Raw genomic sequence first — 19,897 nt, forward strand, 5'->3', positions numbered from 1 at the left:
ACGGAGTTACCAATGACGTCAACGACATTGATCCATCAAGCTTTACTGTCATCCAGGTTTATGGTCCAACAACAGATCCCAGCATGAAGAAATGGGAATATTTATAATGATGTTCAACCTGAATCTGACAAGACCTGCAAACAACATGTCCTGCTGGTTTTGGGAGATGGTAATGACACACAAAATAGGGAAATACATTTGGGACACTGCAGCTTCGAGACAGGAATGAAGCCAGAGGACGACATTAACCTCTGCATGTACAATGACGTTCCTCAAGCAACCAAAACGACGTCTGTGTTCCCCAGACGGGGTTCAACATCTCACCTAACCAAACCGACCACGTTCTTCACACCCAGAGATGATCGAGCTCGAGTTTAATATCGCAGACATGGCCTGGAGCTGATTCCAAACCAGACCACAAACTAATAATGTAGAAAAAAATCCAGAATACATTTCTTCAAGGAGAACATCAGGAACTGATTTTAGATGCTGAGGATTGAACCCAAAAAAGGTTGTTAATGTTCCAACAGAGAAGAGCGGCCAGAATCAAGATAGATAAAGATCTGTTTAAGGAACTAAACCATAAATTCCAGAGAGCCGTAAGGAAGAAAGGACGAGGACCGGTTCCTCAACATCACCTGTAACGGAGCTGAAGATGGAAACCAGAAAACAAGGGTGAAGGGAATACACGGCAGATCTTGAAGATGTAAATGTAAATGAACGATCTGCTGTGGCGCCCCCTAATGGAGAGAAGAAGAAGACCACATCGTTCTCTTTATCTTCCAGGTTTTTATTTTAAGCAGCACACGTTTCATCCTCCCGTGCCGCTCGGCGTTCCCCGGCGTGCCGCTGTGCCGTCTCCTCTCTGAACGAGCTCCCAGACGCCCTTATTTCTGCGCACTGGTTCGTTTGGGAAACTTAGTTAATTAGTGTGAGCGAACACGCCGCTTGTTTCGGTGTGTAACGCCATCTCCAGACGCCGAGCGCCCGCTGTCACGCGCCGTGTCGCCGTCTTCGTTCTCTATCCCGCGACGTGCTCTGGTTCTACCACGAGACCAACGTCAGCTTCACTACCTAGGTGCAAACTTCTCGTGACGTCCTGAAGGACCACGGAGGTTCTGATCAGTGATATGTAGCAGGGTGCGGTGTCATGGAAACGTACATGTCATGGCCAAAACACTGGGGAAGGCCCTCTTCCAGAATGACTGCGTATTGCAAGTCAGGCCTTGATTTCTGACATCAGTCCCTGACCTTATACATGCACCTTTGTCTAAACGTGCACAAATTTCCATAGACACAATACAGAAGCTTTCCCAGAGGAGTGAAGGCTCGTACAGATTAGCGCAACTCAGTCTATACTCATACACGCTCTTGGTTTATAGATCTCTCCTGAGTCAGGTGTCCACATACTTTTGGTACTATTGGGTCTGTATGAAAACATATCGACCCGCCCTGCTCCCCAGTACCTACCTGATCAGCTCCTCAGTGGAGATTCTAATAAACCTGGAGCTCATAATCAGATTATTTAGATGCTCTACTTACTAAGCTAACACAGTTAGCATCATGACGTTCAAACCGTCACTAGCACGCCAGCTAACGTCTCCCTTTGTGTCCCGAAAACGCTTAAACTGTCCCTGACGCCCCAATTTACAAATAAACCCACACTCGTATAATTACACCTTTATACAGATTACACATCAACCAGAATTTATTTACATGTGAAAGGAACTCTGTTGGTTGCTCCGCATCGATTCATCCGCACTGAATGCTGGGATTGATCTTCAGCGCTGAGAAGGCGTCGGACGCTCCCTCGTTATTCAGTCAGATCATCACTCAGAATTAAGGCGCCTCAGTAGGAGCATTTTAAGGGAGCTCAGGATTTAGACACGCCCTCTTCTCTGGGGTGTAGGGTGATGTAGAGAGATCAGCAGGTTTCTGATCAGTTATAATAAACAGACTGGATTAGGATCCGCTAAGAATCCGCCGAGCTTTGACTACCTCCTGCGAACAGCAGATCGATACGACCTGAAAGGGCCCCGCATTGATCAGCGGGCACGGCGGGGCTGATTTATGCCCCTTCTCGACCCGTTTGTCCTGACCGGTGCGCCGGGGCGTGAAATTCAAATTATTATTGCAGCCAGTCAATTCCATTAATAGTGGGAAGGATGCGCAGCGCCGGGGCGATGTTGGCTCCGGTCCTGGTGGTGGTTGATTTGCCCTCTGCATCCCACACATCATAAGTTATTACCCCGGTTTATCAGTGTGCGACCCGCCTCATTCATCCCCATTCCCTTTTTTTATGCCTGATAAAGCGGCGGCGCTTGGCGTCGGAGCCCCTAGAGGTCAGGCAATAAATTTCGGAGCCTCTAGAGATCAAGATATTCAGAATCCTCCGGCTTTATTGTTCTGGAAGGACACAGTGTCATTTTGAGGATAAACGGTGGTAAAAATGAAATAAATAATAACACATTTCCATTTATCTCGTACTCCACTCTATCTACTTTATTTATTTTATTATAGTTTTAAATTATTATTCTTTTTTGCAAAGTTAAATAATAATAATAATAATAATAATAATAATATAAATTAACAATAATAATAACAATAATAATATAAAATAATATAAAATAATAATAATAATAATAATAATAATAACAATAATAATAACAATAATAGTAATATAATAAAAATATAAAATAATAATAATAATAATAATAATAATAATAACAATAATAGTAATATAATAAAAATATAAAATAATAATAATAATAATAATAATAATAATAACAATAATAGTAATATAATAATAATAATAAGCAATAAAAGTGTGTATGACCCAGATTATTTATTTATTCATTTATTTATGTATTTATTTATGTATAGCCACATAGACAAATCACCCGGCTCTCAGACTAACAGTAGAGAAGCTATCAAACAGACTAGCAGCTATTCTGAAGGAGTTGCAGTAGGACCTGAAAGCAGCAGAAACAACAGTTACACTCAAAATAATAAGCAGTAAACAGTGTGTGTGTGTGTGTGTATGTGTGTGTGTGTATAATATGTATAAATACTTGTTTTCTCCTGAATAATCGTGATGTTGGGGCCCTTTGGCTCCCTAAACTCGGTCCCTTCTCGTTAATTGGGGACCGACTGAACGTCTTTATGCTAAAAACCGATTAGCTTTGTGTTCTGGTGACCTCACGCTGCACTACACGTCTACTGTAAATAAATTCCACATGATTTTATTGCTCATAAACAGAGAGAGGAGCTGAGAGAGGAGCTGAAGAGGCTTTACAGGGGTGAGAGGACATTAAAACCAAGCTGTGCGGGACAAATGAGGCGGCGGTCGTTGAGCGCAGTGAGTGATTTAGCGCCGCGACCTCGGATCAGGATTAATTAAGATCGGCCGAGCGAAAACGCGCCGAGCACAGAAGTGAGCTGATTTAGCCGAGGTTCGTTCCAGCTAATGGAGAATCGATAGAGCCGGAGAGAAAAGTCGCTTCTTTATCTCTCCTCTCTCGTTCTGCTCGCCCTGACCTCGCCCGGGTCTCACCCCGAACGTCTGAGGGTTCTTCAGCACCGGGTTTCTTCAGCACCGGGGTTTCATCAGCACCGGGGTTTCATCAGCACCGGGTTTCATCAGCGCCGGGGTTTCTTCAGCACCGGGGTTTCATCAGTGCCGGGGTTTCATCAGCACCGGGTTTCATCAGCGCCGGGTTTCATCAGCGCCGGGTTTCATCAGCGCCGGGTTTCATCAGCGCCGGGTTTTTTCAGCACCGGGTTTCATCAGCACCGGGGTTTCATCAGCGCCGGGTTTTCATCAGCACCGGGTTTTTTCAGCACCGGGTTTCATCAGCACCGGGGTTTCATCAGCACCGGGTTTCATCAGCGCCGGGTTTTCATCAGCACCGGGTTTTTTCAGCACCGGGTTTCATCAGCACCGGGGTTTCATCAGCACCGGGTTTCATCAGCGCCGGGTTTCATCAGCGCCGGGTTTCATCAGCGCCGGGTTTTTTCAGCACCGGGTTTCATCAGCACCGGGGTTTCATCAGCGCCGGGTTTCATCAGCACCGGGTTTTTTCAGCACCGGGTTTCATCAGCACCGGGGTTTCATCAGCACCGGGTTTCATCAGCGCCGGGTTTCATCAGCGCCGGGTTTCATCAGCGCCGGGTTTTATCAGCGCCGGGTTTCATCAGCGCCGGGTTTTATCAGCGCCGGGGTTTCATCAGCACCGGGGTTTCATCAGCACCGGGTTTTATCAGCGCCGGGTTTTATCAGCACCGGGTTTCATCACGGCGACTTCCAGCCGAGCGTCCGGACCTGTTTTAGTGATCTGTATAATCACACCTCTGCAAATTAGCTTCACACTGGTCCTCTATACCCCGTCCTCTCTTATGTACAGATAGTTCCCCAAAATCCAGAAGTTCTGGGTCGTGGAGCTGCTGTAAGAATCGTCCACACTTTTGTTTGTTTGAGAATTTTAGTAAGCACCGGGTTTCATCAGCACCGGGGTTTCATCAGCGCCGGGGTTTCATCAGCACCGGGTTTCATCAGCGCCGGGTTTCATCAGCGCCGGGTTTTTTCAGCACCGGGTTTCATCAGCACCGGGGTTTCATCAGCACCGGGTTTCATCAGCACCGGGGTTTCATCAGCACCGGGGTTTCATCAGCACCGGGTTTCATCAGCACCGGGGTTTCATCAGCACCGGGGTTTCATCAGCACCGGGTTTCATCAGCACCGGGTTTCATCAGCACCGGGGTTTCATCAGCGCCGGGTTTCATCAGCACCGGGTTTCATCAGCGCCGGGTTTCATCAGCGCCGGGTTTCATCAGCGCCGGGTTTTTTCAGCACCGGGTTTCATCAGCACCGGGGTTTCATCAGCACCGGGTTTCATCAGCACTGGGTTTCATCAGCACCGGGGTTTCATCAGCGCCGGGTTTCATCAGCACCGGGGTTTCATCAGCACCGGGTTTCATCAGCGCCGGGTTTCATCAGCACCGGGGTTTCATCAGCACCGGGTTTCATCAGCACCGGGGTTTCATCAGCACCGGGTTTCATCAGCACCGGGTTTCATCAGCGCCGGGGTTTCATCAGCACCGGAGTTTCATCAGCGCCGGGTTTCATCAGCACCGGGTTTCATCAGCACCGGGGTTTCATCAGCGCCGGGTTTCATCAGCGCTGGGTTTCATCAGCGCCGGGGTTTCATCAGCGCCGGGTTTCATCAGCGCCGGGTTTCATCAGCACCGGGTTTCATCAGCACCGGGTTTCATCAGCGCCGGGTTTCATCAGCGCCGGGTTTTATCAGCACCGGGGTTTCATCAGCACCGGGTTTCATCAGCACCGGGTTTCATCAGCGCCGGGTTTTATCAGCACCGGGTTTCATCACGGCGACTTCCAGCCGAGCGTCCGGACCTGTTTTAGTGATCTGTATAATCACACCTCTGCAAATTAGCTTCACACTGGTCCTCTATACCCCGTCCTCTCTTATGTACAGATAGTTCCCCAAAATCCAGAAGTTCTGGGTCGTGGAGCTGCTGTAAGAATCGTCCACACTTTTGTTTGTTTGAGAATTTTAGTAATGAGTGTCACCTTCTTTACTTCTCAACTTTGAAGTGATCAAAATATTAACGGTGAAGAAAAATAAACAAAAAAATTATAAATAAATACAGTTACAAATAAATACTAGGGCTGTCAAACGATTAAATTTTTTAATCGCGATTAATCTCAGAATTTCATATAGTTAATCGTGATTAATCGCATTAAAAAAAATCTGTGTAAATGTTATAGAAAACAAGGATTTTTAAGTGAAATGTTACAATTACAATGGTGAACACATTTTATGCTAAATGTACTGATGTTAAAAACTGCTGGGACAAGAGAAAACTGTAAGGGAGTTTATTCACTCACATATTAGGCAGTAAATGTCAGATTGTAGGTTAGAATTTCTCCATCAGCAAACATTGTAGATCAGCGGTGCTTTAGGTGGGATAAGGCGTAGTTATTGTAACAGACTTTTCTGTGGTTGTATCGTGACAATGGTTTGATGGACGTTTCTACACGAAGTGAGTGTGTTTTGACCCTTTGGGGCTTCCATAGTTCATGAACTAACGTGCTTGACTCAGCTTTCCGGTATTCGGTACAGAAGAAGAAGTTAATTAAGTGTAATAAAGTGTTCTGCTCCCGACAACTTGTGAATATAGCGTGTATTTATTTCTTTATTAAGCAAGTACATCACTACGACGATCGGTTACATTATGTTAACAAACCGCAAATGAAAAACGGTGGCAAGTCCGACATTAAAATGTTTGTTCTACCAGTCAAGTGTCAAAATGAACTAGAATCTGCGTTAACGGCACTATTTTTTTTAATCGCGTTAAATTGAGGTCGCGTTAATGCGTTATTATCGCGTTAACTTCGACAGCCCTAATAAATACAAATAAATTAATTCATTAATCAATTAACACTTACATTACATCAAATAAATAAATAAATACATTATTATTAATAATAATAATAATAATAATAATAAACAAGTAAATATATAAATTAGTAAATAAATAAATAACTAAGTAAATAAATAAAACAGGTGAAAATGAGATTTTAAAGCAACCAAACAAAATACTAAAATTTAAATCAAAACAAGAATAAAGATCACAAAAAAGATTAAAAAATTAAGCCAAATTAATTATAATACAAATAAAGTAATAATCATAATATTCTAATAATAATAATAATAATAATAATAATAATAATACATTAAGTCAGTAATCATTAGCATGAATTAAGTGTCGTTGGATTAAAGAATCTGCAAAATTTTACTAGCAGTGAGAAAGAAGTTTGTGAACCCTCTGAAATTTCCTGTATTGTTGTAGTTCAGTTGTAAGAGGTTTGAAGGGCGGCTCATCCGAGGGTGGGAGGGTCGTGATGATTCCTCATAACTGCTGCAGTTACGCCCTCTGCTGGCTGATGGATGGTGCTGCACAGAGACGGGGGATAATGGAGATCAGTGAGCGACTTTCCTTGCACGATATGGATCTCTCTATAAACATGTCTGGTGCTGCACACGTGTGGGCGGGGGCGTGTGTTAGTCACGACCCCCCTCGGTCAGGAGTGGAGGTCTGCAGCAGTAGAGGGGAATCAGATACGACTAAATTGTCTCTCTCTCTCTCTCTCTCTCTCACTCTCTCTCTCTCTCTCTCTCTGCAGGTAAGTTGCTGATTTTAATTCCAGTATCGTGACTCTCACCAGGGTCCCGGAGTTCTGAGGATCTGGGTAATACGCCTTTAGACTCTCGTGTCACTGTCACACTTACGCAGTGAATTTAATGAGTAGCCGCCCTGCACCGTGTGTGTGTGTGTGTGTGTGTGTGTGTGTGTGTAAGGAGAATTAATAGTTTTATACCCCCTGGTGTGCCCAGATTAATTGATATGGGTAAACGGGGCTGTATTTGTGTTCGTTGTAAATGTTCATTACAGAAAGTGGTAGCGAGCGCTGAATCTAACGTCGGGGTTTAATGATACTGAGGTCTGGATTATACTGTTAATAACTGTTAGTAATGGTTTATCCTGATGTGAACTCACTTAGGCTGCTTCTGAGATTTAAAAAGTAAGTCTGCTTTATTAGATGGTTTATTAGCATTTTATTTAAAGCTACCTGTAGTGATTTCTCTCAGCCCCACGTGTATAAATCATTATAACTGTGTTATGATTTACTTCTTACCTAATACGCGTTGTTATAAGCTCTCATAATGCTTCTTATAAAGTGTGTTTTATTCATTTATTCAAAATCTGATTTATTGTAAGTACGTTTTTACATACAGAGATTGACCTGGTGTTCTGATGAACTTGTTGTAGAGCTTTGGGCCACTGTTGGGCCCTTAACCCTGTTGGCTCCAGGGGCCCCAAACAATGGCTGTCACTGGTGGTCCTGGGCCTTATTGATGAGGCCAGTTGCAGTTGAGAAAAAGCTGTTTTTAGGGCAGGGGGGGCTTGGTCAGGATAAAATAAAAATAATAATATTTAAAATAAATAAATAAATAAATAAAATGAAGCCAAATTGATTAAAATTAAATAAACTTTATTATTATAATTTTCTAATATAAATAATAAAAAACTGAAAATCAAAATAAAATAATAATGATATGAATATTAAATGAATAAAATAATTAAAAATAATTAAAAAATTTCAAGTAAAACAGTTTCTGGCAGAAGTAATGTGATTAGAAAATAATAAAAACTATATTTTATAATAATAATAATAATAATGACAGTAATAATAATAATAATAATAATAATGACAGTAATAATAATAATAATAATAATAATAATAATAATAATAATAATAATAATAATAATACTAATAAGGACATGAATAATAACAATAATAATAATAATAATAATAGCAGTAATAATAATAATAATAATAATAATAATAATAAAAATAATAATAATACTAATAAGGACATGAATAATAATAATAATAATAGCAGTAATAATAATAATAATAATAATATATTTAAATGTAACATTTTGTAAATTACATTTTTAAATGAATTAAAAGTACATTAAAGCATATAAGCTGCATTTAAAGTCACACTAACAGTCAGTAATTGTTGGCCGGCTCTTCTGAGCGAGTCTGTATTAACTGAGCTGGTTTATAATAAATATCAGAGAATAAATCAGAACCCGGAGTGAAATTTAATTGGAGATTTTTGGTTAAAACCGATTAGAATTTTTGGCAGAACATCACAGATGTTGCTCTGAGATCCTCCTGGTGATTCCTCCTCATCCTCAGCGCTCAGATCTTAATGATGTGTTCATCACTGATGGTCGAGCCGCCCTGGTTTTATCTGGATAAACCTCGACCTGATCTGCTCACCTGACCACGCCGCCCCCACCCAGAGGATCGTGGGTAAGGATTATTTGGATGGATAAACTCCCCGGATGGTTTTTAATGAAGACGTGACTGAATCTCGGCTTTGAAGTCGAGGGCTGAATTTTTTCTGTATGAAATAATGAAGATCAGAGGAGCGGAACGTGATGCAATATTTATTCATGCACTCGCCACAGAGATTCATTTCAAATCTCTATAAATACATTTCACTTCGTACCATGCAGCTCCGATTCTTTTACTTAGATATACTCACTTCCCGGCCACTTTATTAGGAACACCTGTACACCTGCATATTCATCTGTATGCATTTTCCTTCCAATTCTCTTCCCAGTTTTGTCCCCTCTACTGCTTATACACGCCCCCTCCGGCACATGTCTGCAGCACGGACCGCTTCTCTTCACCCGCTTTCTGCATCCTAAATCACATACGACCCTCAAAACATGATGTTAAATACAGCAAGCAGCCAGATTACGTTATAATGGTTATAACTTTCTGAGCTGTGTGTGTGGGGAGGTTAGTGTGAACCTGCCAGCCAGCCCCGGATCCTTACAGACACCTATCCTAATGTATAGATGACAACGCTCTGCTCTCTGTATTCCTTTTCTGCTTGTTCTGGCCCCTGACCCGGACAGTCGGAGCTGTAAAACTTTAACCCTTCCACCCTCCTGCTTGTGTTGACTTGTGTTGGGTGCCCGGTCAGGTCGGTAGCACTGCTGAGATTCAGACTCAGGAGCTCAAACACTCTACAGCGATGAGCTAGTGTATTAGACCTCCACACACCCAAGCTCCCAGATTCATATATTTATATTTTTATATAAAGTACCAGCACTTTTATTCCTTTGCTTATTAGTTTATTTTTACCAGTTACATTAAAGTGCATTCAGGATTTAAGAGGCTTTATTGTTATTTCAGCTCAGTACAAGAACGACGTCCCTCCAGGACCAGAACACAACACACACAGTGCTGATAAACCCCAGTACAATAAATACAGGCTTTGTTTAGGAACTAAAATAAGTGAAGGGACGGAACTAAGAAACACCACGGGACCACGGGAGTGAGATGTTGGCCAGGGTGTGACACAGAGTAAATGCAAAGTGATGATAAAATATCTATAACAGATCTTAATATATCTGCAACAGTCTAAAGATATAAAAGAATAAAGTGCAAAACATGCACACGTGTAATACTGTATATATAATATATATATATATACTTATATATACTTATATATACTTATATAAAATATAAGTCTGCAAAAATAGTGTGCAAAAACGTAAGTTCAAAAGTGTTGCTAAAATACAATAGTGTGCAAAAAGCGTTCATGTGCACAAGTGTGCAAAAAATGTAAATCCAATAATGTGCAAAATGCGGCAGGAAGCAAAAATATAATGGTGCAAAAATATATGCAAAGGTTGTAACAGTGTGCAAAAAATGCATTAATGTGCAAAACTAGTGAGTAAAAAACAGTGTGCAAAAAATATGCAAAAGATGTAGCAGTTTGCAAAAATGCAATAGTGTGAAGAAAAATGTAAATCCAGTAGTGTACAAAAACATAATGGTGCAAAAATATGCACAAGATGTAATAGTGTGCACAAATGTACATGTGCAAAAGTGGGCAAATACAAAAGTGTAGGTGTGCAAAAACTGTAACTGTGCATCAGTGTGCAGGTCAGTGAGTGTAAGAGCTGTGGTTGTAGTGGTTGTAGTGGTTGTATGTGTGTATGTTTGCAGTAATGAGGTTAGAAGGATCTGATCTTCTCTGTGCTGGGAGAATCTCTCTGATCTGACGAGCCTGTAATCCAGCGCTGCTCACCATCAGCTCCTGCAGAGAGAGAGAGCGAGAGGACGGATCACTGACTGATCCTCGTCTCTCTCCGCCGACCGCGCTGCTGCCTGGGTCCTGATCCCTCCGTCCAGACTGGCACATAGACACCAGGATCTGCGTACAGACCCGGGCAGGCGTGGGCCAGGACCCGAGCGGCGGGTCGAGAGCGAGTAAGCGGGCGAGCGGCACTTCAGAGCAAATGTTTTGATTTTCCTTTGACGAGGTGCTTATTTTCTTTATAATGGAGCACTTCCTGTGAGGGCGGCTCGTACACGGGCGCTCAGAGCAAATCAGATTGTTGGTTCTGTTCACCTCTTACACGCCATCATCACAACGCGGTGGCACCAGGACCGGCGTGAGTCCTGAATGGCTGACGGAGGAGTGTTTCTGTAGCGTAGACTCTGTGTTTACTTCAGTACAGACGCAACACAAAACAGCCAGAAATGATGATTTACAGCTAAACCTGGCTGCTGATGTTTTGCTACTGTTAGCAAAGCTAAAGTGGGCGGAGTCAGTGACGCGGCATAGCCGAGGAAAATGAGGAAGGACGAAACGGTGCGATAACCAATCAGAGATCAACACATATGTTCCTCTTTTGGTTTCAAGCAAGAAGCCGAAACATCCGAGTCACTGGTAGGTGCACTTGTCAGTGCGCTCACTCTCAGTGCGGGTCACAAGCCCGGATCAAAATACAGGTTACGTCAAGACCAAATCTGCTGACCAAATCAATTAATATTAATTAATATTTTTTATAGTTTTAATAATAATAATAATAATTAATAATAATAACAACGACAACAACAACAAAACAACAATAATAATAATAACAATAACATGTAAAAATAATTGTAAAAAATAATAAAAGTAATAATATTTTAATAAAAAAATCTAAAAATAAATAAAAAAATAATTATTGTAATTTTAATAATAATAATACTAATAATTCTACAAAATAATAATAATTCTAAAATAATAAACAAAGTAATAAAGTAACAAATAAATTAATGAATAAATAAATAAATTAAACAATAAATGTAATAATAATAATAATAATAATAATAATTAACCATTTTAAAACAATAAAAAATATTCTAAAAGTAATTTAAAAATTAAAAATTTTAATTATAACAATAATAAAATAATATTAATAATTAAAAAATAATAAATAAAGGTATTAATAAAATAAATAAATTTATATAAATAAATAAATGTAATAATAATAATAATAATAATAATAATAATAACAATAATAATAATAATAATAATAATAATAATGATGAATCTTTATTAATTTATATTTAATCAGTAAAAATCCCTGAGAAGTGGAAATAAAATAAAATGATAAAATCCATGGATTTGCAGCAACGTTGTGTTGGATCATCATAACAATAACAACGTGAATCAGACTGGAAGAAATAAAAAATGTACTTTATGTTTATTAGTACAACTGAACTGTTGATCTGGTTGTGAAGGAATCAGAACGGATCATACAGATATAAAATAGATGCATCATTACTCAACACTGGTGCGCTGATGGTTGATGGCTGATGGTTGATGATGATGTGAATCTCTCCCGGATCAGGCCGTGACCTCCCAGCAGAAATGATTGGTCGATAGTAATGGTCTGTCCTGCTCCGGCACTGTTGATTTTAGCTCCACCGATCAATACGTTTGTGTAAGTGGCTAACGTGCTACCGATCTGAGCGGCTGATTAATCGCCCCGCGCTGGTGAAAGCAAAGCGCAGCGGCGGAGTGTTTGTTGGTATCGCCGTGGCGGATTTGGGTGATTGATGGAGATTAGATTTTAGCTCTGAGGTAAATGGGAATGATTGACTGGTGTGTGTGTGTGTGTGTGTGTGTGTGTGTGTGTGTGCGTGTGTGTGTGTGTGTGTGTGTGTGTGTGGTGAAGGATTTATCGACACGATGCTGAAAGTGAAACCGAGCGCTGGAGGGGAATAAAACCCTCAGAATCGTGAGTGTGAACCTCAAATCGGCTCTACAGCTGATCTGTGTTAGATACTCATCACTGCTTAGTCCAAACACCAGTCTGTACATGCACCCACAATGCACTGGTTCCAGAGTATCGTAGTGATCTAGTCATATCTGATTCCCCTCTACTGCTGCAGTCCTTTAGTCCTGACCTCCGACACGTGTACAGCACCGACCACTTCTTTGCCGGAGATCCGTATTGCGCATGGAGAATCACGCACCGATCTCCGTTGTCCCCCGTTTCTGTGCAGCTCCTCAAACAGCCAGCAGAGGGAGTAACTGCAGCACTTATGAGGAATCACTGCAGCACTCCCGCCCTCGGACTCAAGATCTAAACTCAACACAAAATACGTCGGTCACTGGTGGTCGTGGTACTGCATCATGATCAAAAAGCTTTAAAAAGTATTGAACCGTATATATATACAGTATAAATGAATAAATACATAAACAAAGTATAATAATTTATTATTTATAAAAAATACTAACATAAATAATAATGTATTAATTAATTTATAAATAATAAATTACATATATAAAATACATCAAAATACATATTTCTTTTATAATAAAATATTTATAAATAAATATATAATGAATAATAATTTATTGTTATTATTAACATGAATAATAATGTAATAATTCATTTATAAATAATAAATTATTACACCATTTTATGTATAACAAAATTCATAATTCATTTCATTTAAAAAAAATAAAAATAAATAAATAAGAATCAACGCTGCATTTAAAAGTCAGGGATGAAAAAACAGACACCACCTAAATAATACATAATATATTATAAATAATGAATAGATGATTGATCAGTCGGTGTTCCAGTTCATCCCAGAGCTGTTGAGTGGGGCTGATCTCAGGGCTCTGTGCAGGACACTGGAGCTTTTCTTCATGTCTTTATAGAGCTCGCTCATGCTGGAACAGGAAAGGACCTTCCCTAAACTGTTTTCTGCAGTGGGAAGTGGGAAGCATAATCATTTCCTTCATATAACTGATTCATTACATTTGTTAGTGACTGCTGTGACTGGAACACGTGAAATCAGTCATTAGAAGAGAGACTGTTAGAGCTGTGAAGGTAGTTTAGGCGATTTAAGCGTATGATCAGGTGTCCACATACTTTTGGCTGCGTAAAAAAAAAAGAAGAAGCTAGAACCATAAATAACGGGGCCGTCCTGTACCTGTCACCATCACTACCCAATCAATCCACTTCACTTCAGCGTTCCCATCCAATCAGCTTTGAGAATGGGTCTTAAACACGCGTCTACTTCAGAATGCATTAAAACTCCGCGGCGTGACCCCCGAGGGCCCGGACCGCGTGTGCGCGTGCATATAAAGCGCCGGGGTGATCCGGACTCTCGGGGCTCTGCCCACTTCTAACTAATCCCAGCCAGAAAAGCAATTAAGAGTGGAGTGAGCGGCGGGTGAATAAGTAGCGGGCGGCGGGATTATACCCCCCCCACCACCCCACACGCCCCGCCGGACCCCCCCCGGATGACTGACAGGTGAGAGGATGATCCGTTAGCCGAGGCTCCCGGTGTGGACCGAGCCGTATCATCCGTCTTTATTACCGAGCCCGGCGGCTTCCGGGCGGCTCTCCCGCTCCCGTCCTCATTAGCCTAACGAGCTCTCGCATTTGCATGCCGCCGCTCCAGCGGCCTCGTCCTAAATCACAGGGCGGGCTGGACTGAAACAAAAGGGTTTTGCGTACGGGCGCTTATTAGCCACTCGGCACGCGCCGATGGTCCATTATACATCATAAGGCGATAATGTGGACGTCCTCACGGGCGCTCGAGATTTTTTAAAGTGCATAAATGAGGGCAAACCGGTGGGCACAATTAGGGCACGTCTGCTGGGCACGACCTCCTTCACTATGTGGCGTTTAGTTCTTGTGTTAAATTCAGTTTCTCAACCTGATGGACGGACTACTCCGAATTACCTGGTGCTCTCTGAACCGGGATTCAGATCACTGAGCAAAACTTTACTCACCTGCACCCAGCTCCACTTACCATATAGAAGCACTTTGTAGTTCTACAATTACTGACTGTAGTCCATCTGTTTCTCTACATGCTTTGGTACCCCCTTTCACCCTGTTCTTCAATGGTCAGGACCCCCACAGGACCACCACTGAGCAGGTATTATTTAGTGTGTTAGTGTGTGTTGTGCTGGTATGAGTGGATCAGACACAGCAGCGCTGCTGGAGTTTTTAAACACCTCACTGTCACTGCTGGACTGAGAATCGTCCACCAACCAAAAACATCCAGCCGACAGCGCCCCGTGGGCAGCGTCCTGTGACCACTGATGAAGGTCTAGAAGATGACCGACTCAAACAGCAGCAATAGATGAGCGATCGTCTCTGACTTTACATCTACAAGGTGGACCGACTAGGTAGGAGCGTCTAATAGAGTGGACAGTGAGTGGACACGGTTTTTAAAAACTCCAGCAGCGCTGCTGTGTCTGATCCACTCATACCAGCACAACACACACTAACACACCACCACCATGTCAGTGTCACTGCAGTGCTGAGAATCATCCACCACCTAAATAATACCTGCTCTGTGGGGGTCCTGTGGGGGTCCTGACCATTGAAGAACAGCATGAAAGGGGGTAACAAAGCATGTAGAAAAAAAAGATGGACTACAGTCAGTAATTGTAGAACTACAAAGTGCTTCTATATGGTAAGTGGAGCTGATAACATGGACAGTGAGTGTAGAAACAAGGAGGTGGTTTTAATGTTATGGCTGATTGGTGTATATCACGCCCGACCCAGGTTGATGAAGATGAAGATGAAGATGATGATGATGATGATGAAGATGAAGATGAAGATGATGATGATGAAGATGAAGATGAAGATGATGATGATGATGATGAAGATGATGATGATGAAGATGAAGATGAAGATGATGATGATGAAGATGAAGATGAAGATGATGATGATGATGATGAAGATGAAGATGATGATGATGAAGATGAAGATGATGATGATGATGATGATTATAATGTAGAGGAACGATTTCACTTTGCCGTGTACGAACTCACTACGTACGTCTCACTCAGCACTTCATCTTCATTATAGATTAAAATACCACCACGACCTTCACAGCTCAGGAACTTCTATTTTATTTCTGCATTTTCTCCTACTTTAGTCGTAGCCGGTTCCTCTTCCTCTGCCGGAGACCCCGATGGTGTTTGAGGAGGGTATATTCTCCTGACACGCCCTCCATCAGACGCATGTGCGCTCCACCGACTAGTGGCCTGCTCGGGGGCGCCCAGCCGACCGGGAGCAGAGCTGAGATTTGAGATTCCTCGATGGTTCTTAACAGGCATGTTCGGTCGTGTTTGAGGGAGAACAGCGACCCCTAGTGTCTGATGAAGGAACTGACATGGGCTGAAAAGTACAGAGAGATGAGCGTGGTCCTCCAGATGCTATCAGGCCTCCCATAAAGACTGATAAGGAGGCACGGGGGGTCGTGAGGATCCGCCGCTAGCTGGATAAGTCAGAGAGAGCGTGTGCTAGTCTGTGGTTGTCATGTACGTTTCCTCGGGGAAATTAAGAACGTTTGTAATTGAGCTAAAATCGATGTCGTCTGCTCGTGCTTAGCATTCTTATCTCACAGTAAACGCGTGTTAGCGTGCAGCACGCGTTACGTTTATTTATTTATTTATTAAGGATATTTTTTGACGTGTTTGATTTGGGGGATTTTCTGTTACCCAGACGTTTAAGCTCCCAAAAAGACGAGGACTGATTTGGATTTCTCAGCATGTCAGAATCAAAGCGGTAAAGTTGTTTTATGGCGGGATCAGACGCTAAGCGCGGGTCTTTAGTGGGATCAGTGACGGTATTTAAGCGTAACAGCACGATAAGCTCGGCGTTCGGTGACTAACCGCCTCTAATGTCACTGATTAAAAAGCTTCTGAGCTTCGGTCGGATCTGCGGAGCTCAGAACTTCAGCGGAGTTTGGAGTAGAACTGAGGGAACTGAGCGACTCTCTTTCGACCTCCGTGCCCTCCATCACACTCCCGGTGTGCACGGATTGGGCTAAAGTATCTGGACACCTGAGCATGAGCTTGTCGGTCTACATGGAGTCAACCACGCCGAAACCCAAACCATCATCCCCCATCGTTTATATCTTAGGTTTCAGAAAGTGTTGTGGGAATTTGTGCCAGGTAGGGCACAAGCTCCAGGTACACTATACTTCCAAAAGTATTTGGACACCAACAAACAATATTAAAACAAAGAAACAATATTAAAATAAATAAATAAATATATAATAATAGGGTAAGGGTTAATAATAATAATAATAATATAATAATAAATAAATTAATACGATTAATAATAATAAATAAATAAATAATAACTACGTTGCCAAATTAATAATATTTAAATGAATAATAATAATTATAACAATAATAATAATAATAATAACAATATTAAAAATAATAATAACAAAAATTAAATTAATAAGATTAATAATAATAAATAAATAAATAATAACTAAATTGCTAAATTAATAATAATAATAATAATAATAATGTGCTATTATATTTTTTAGATAAACGTTCTAATCTGGTGACCTTTGTGAGAGCCGCTGTAACGTCCTCTTTTTTCCCTCTCTGTCAGATCGATGTGTAGAATCAGCAGCGCCGGACTCGGAGTTGAGTAGATTAAGCTTTAGTCTCAGCGTCTCTGACACTAATGAGCGCTAATCATGCTAATGGCTTCTCTGTGCGACCACAGTGCTGCTAATCACCGTATCGCTCGGGCCGCTATTAGCCCCGATCCGTCGGACGTCTCTGCTGCGCTTATTGATCGCTGAAAAGGAATCACTGCTGATTTTATTTCATGTATTTATTTTGATGATTTGCTTTATCAGGCTAACGCTACGCTGTTGGACGTATGCTAGTTTAGATTTGTACTGCAGCGTGAATGCTAATGCTGCTAACATGCGCGGCTACAGTTTTTGTCATTTAGTGGACGATTTTTATATAAAGGATCTCGGCTGTGACATGAAAACAGTGTAAACAATTAAAGGTTAAAGTTAAGGTTCTTTGCTCAAGGTTCCAACAGGGCCAACCTGGGAGTGGTGGGGTTAGAACCAGCAACCTTCTGATTACAGGTACCTTTTCTTAACCACAGCGCTACCGCTAACACTTCTGATTATCTTTTTGAAAATACAGAACATATCCTACCTGCGCTCATCACAAACCACATGAACAACTTCAGATGCAGTGTTGGATTAGTGATTAAAGTTTTGAGCTCTCAATCAGAAGGCTGATGGTTTGAATCCCCCCAAAAAATTCTAATTGTACTGTACGTGTGATTTTGGACTAGTCTGGCCACTAGGAGGCGCACTTGACTTGTCAGCCTGGATAGAAATAGGAGGGTTACGTCAGGAAGGGCATCCGGGATGAACACTGTACCGAGTCTGATACCAGTTGGCTAGGCGCCCCTAGTGGGCACAATCGTCCACTAGTCTGCTGGGTGGGAAAAGACGTGACTAAAAAGCGGGTGGGGTCTTGGAGGCTGTGTAAGGACCCTGGTTAGTAGGCCGAGGCGCCTGTACAGAAGTGGAGGAACGTGGAGACCAGCGCGTGACTCTCCGTAAGCAAGACCGACCTCACGCACCGATCCACCAAAGTACGGGGGGATAAGAAGGGGTCGTGTCGGAGAGAGAGGGCGTGTCAGGAGAATATACCCTCCTCGTACACCATCAGGGTCTCCAGCAGAGGAAGTGGAACTGGATACGACTAAACGGGGAGTAAATGCAGGAATAATAAAGATGCAAAACACTCAGATGTGTGAGTGTAACGCACCAGTAACCTCAGAACTAAACTAAAAGCTGTGGTTACACGAGCCTCCCAGACAGGAACAGGGGGAAAAAAAGGGAACAGACAACAACCCTAAACTCTGAGCTTTATGGAGGGTAACAAGCAGGAGAGAAGAGAAAGTGCATTTTAATAGCACAGCAGAGACAAAACAGTAGAGAGAAACAGCAGAAGAGTGCTAAAGAAAAACCACTATTAATGTTTTCTTCTTCTGCTTCTGTTCTTAGCTGGACGTGGCTTATTTATTTATTTATTTATTTATTTGTGGGTTTTTTTTCATTTAATTTTATTTTTATTCCATTTATTATTTTTATTTACCTACTTATTTTAAATTGTTTTATTTAATTAGTTTATTTATTTATTTATTGTTTGTTTGTTTTTGTTTATTTCTTATATATTGATGTATTTAATTCTATTTATGTATTTTATTTTTTTGTATTTTATTATTATTATTATTATTATTATTATTATTAATGTATTGTTTTTTTTGACTGTTTTATTTAATAAATATTTGATTTATTCAATTCTATTTATTTATTTATTATTATTATTTATTTCTTTTATTTCTTAATTATTTAATTAATTAATAAATTTATTTATTTATATTTATTTATTTATTTAGTGCTAAAAAATACAGTAGAAGCTGGAAAATCTACTAACATGACTGCCGTACTCGTCCATTACAGGTGTATGTAAACTTTGGATTTTGCTCTATATATTTCTCCCAATTTAGTCGTATCCAATTCCTCTGTATTGTTGCAGACCTCCACTCCTGACCGAGGAGGGTCGTGACTAACACACCCTCTGACGTGTGCAGCACCGACCGCTTCTTTTTACCTGCACCAGGGTTCATACGGAGATCCGTATCATGCACGGAGTCATGCACTGATCTCCGTTATCCCCCGTCTCTGTGTAGTGCAGCACCATCGATCATCCAGCAGGGGCCTCAGTTTAACAACCGCAAGTGTCTAAATTTGACAGGGTTTGCTGTACCGATTCAGAACTTTTACAATGTGTGTGTGTGTGTGTGTGTGTGTGTTGATGTACCGGGTTCGGACAGGTGCGCTCCCTGTTGCACCGTGTGGGCGATCACGTGGCGCTGAGAGCGTCTGCCAAACTCCTGCAGTGAGAACACAGCGGCCGAGCCGTGGGATCCTAATATCATATCATTCATTTTAGCTTCCACTCACACACTCACACACACACACACACACTCACACACACACACACACACACACATACTCACACTCACACACACACACACACATACTCACACTTACACACACACACACACACTGTAGCTGCTGTGCTAGTGCGACTCTGGAGATTCCACACTACTGTAGGCACAGTAAATA

At 41.5% G+C, this 19,897-nt stretch overlaps 1 protein-coding gene across 1 annotated transcript in view; it reads left to right on the forward strand.

Annotated features, from left to right (window-relative positions):
- LOC134324568 (receptor tyrosine-protein kinase erbB-4-like) overlaps positions 1-19,897 on the forward strand; it is a 278,349-nt gene that overhangs the window by 81,508 nt on the left and 176,944 nt on the right. The window lies entirely within an intron of this gene.

The sequence above is a fragment of the Trichomycterus rosablanca genome, chromosome 12 (genome assembly GCF_030014385.1).
Source record: "Trichomycterus rosablanca isolate fTriRos1 chromosome 12, fTriRos1.hap1, whole genome shotgun sequence".
Lineage (NCBI taxonomy): Eukaryota > Metazoa > Chordata > Actinopteri > Siluriformes > Trichomycteridae > Trichomycterus > Trichomycterus rosablanca.